This window comes from Mustela erminea, chromosome 4 (genome assembly GCF_009829155.1).
Source record: "Mustela erminea isolate mMusErm1 chromosome 4, mMusErm1.Pri, whole genome shotgun sequence".
Classification (NCBI taxonomy): Eukaryota; Metazoa; Chordata; class Mammalia; order Carnivora; family Mustelidae; genus Mustela; species Mustela erminea.
The window spans coordinates 13,511,625-13,512,909 of NC_045617.1; the positions used below are offsets into that span (position 1 = coordinate 13,511,625).

General features: G+C 40.2%; 1 pseudogene; it reads left to right on the plus strand.

Annotated features, from left to right (window-relative positions):
• Positions 1 to 604: 604 nt before the first annotated feature.
• LOC116589284 lies at positions 605 to 1,017 on the plus strand (annotated as a pseudogene).
• The last annotated feature ends 268 nt before the right edge of the window (positions 1,018 to 1,285 follow it).

A 1,285-nucleotide genomic window follows, 5' to 3' on the forward strand; every position in this document is an offset into this window, starting at 1 on the left:
AAAATCATTTGACAAAATCCAGCATCAATTCATGATTAAAACGCTTCAGAGTATAGGGATAGAGGGAACATTTCTCAACTTCATATAATCTAACTATGAAAAACCCACAGCAAATATCATCCTCAATGGGAAAAAGCTGACAGCCTTCCCTTTGAGATCAGGAACACAACAAGGATGCCCACTCTCACCACTCTTGTTCAACATATTATTAGAAGTCCTAGCAATAGCAATCAGAAAACAAAGAGAAATAAAAGGTATTCAAATTAGCAGTGAAGAAGTCAAACTCTCTCTCTTCGCAGATGACATGATACTTTATATGGAAAGCCCGAAAGACTCCACCCCCAAACTACTAGAACTCATACAGCAATTCAGTAATGTGGCAGGATACAAGGAATAATTTAAATTTTAATGGAGACTTTAACCAAAATATTTGTTAAGGACGCATCTGGTCTTGGATAGCTTTGGCAGGAAAAAAATATTCATGGAGCCTCTAGTTAATGAATAAAATGAGTAACATACTGCAGCATGCTGCTTCTTGAGAGAACATTACAGGAGATTTAAAAAAAAAAAAGCCATATTGCTCTTTTACCAGGGACCTGTCAACATGCAGTGCATTGACACCCAAACTGTAAATACTGTGGCATAAGTCATCATTGAGAAATACTACACGGACCTGGGCAGGGATTCCCACGCCTCCAAGCACGAGTTGATCAGGGTCACCATTATTCCCATCAAGATGCTCCACAACGAGGTAGCAGGCTGTGTGACACATCTGACTAAGGGATTCACGGAGGCCCAGTGAGAGGGACCCCAATCAAACTGCAGGAGAAGGAGGGAGAAGGGAGAGACAGCTATTTTTTTGAGGTGTCAATCCTGGATCACGAGATCTTTGAAGTAGATTGTGACACTAAGGAGATGTTGAAGGTCTTGGACTTTGGCAGCCTGTCCAACCTGCAGATCACTCAGCCCACAGTTGGGGTGAATTTCAGATGCCACATGAAGCCATATGCCACATGAAGCCATATGAATCTTTCTACTGTGCTGTAATATCTTCAGTAGGCCTTGGAAACAACAACAGAAGAGCCTGATTATAGAAGAAAAGCTATTAGTATTATTACTATATCCGCTTTATCTAGAGAAAACAACCTTTATAAGTCACTGATTAGGTAAAAAATAGCTGGAGATAAGTAAAAGTTGAGAACAAAAAAGTGAGAAGTGGAAACTTCCCTATGCTTTTGTACCTCAAACATGCTCTAGAGATCTTGAACTGGCCTATTTCAAGAAG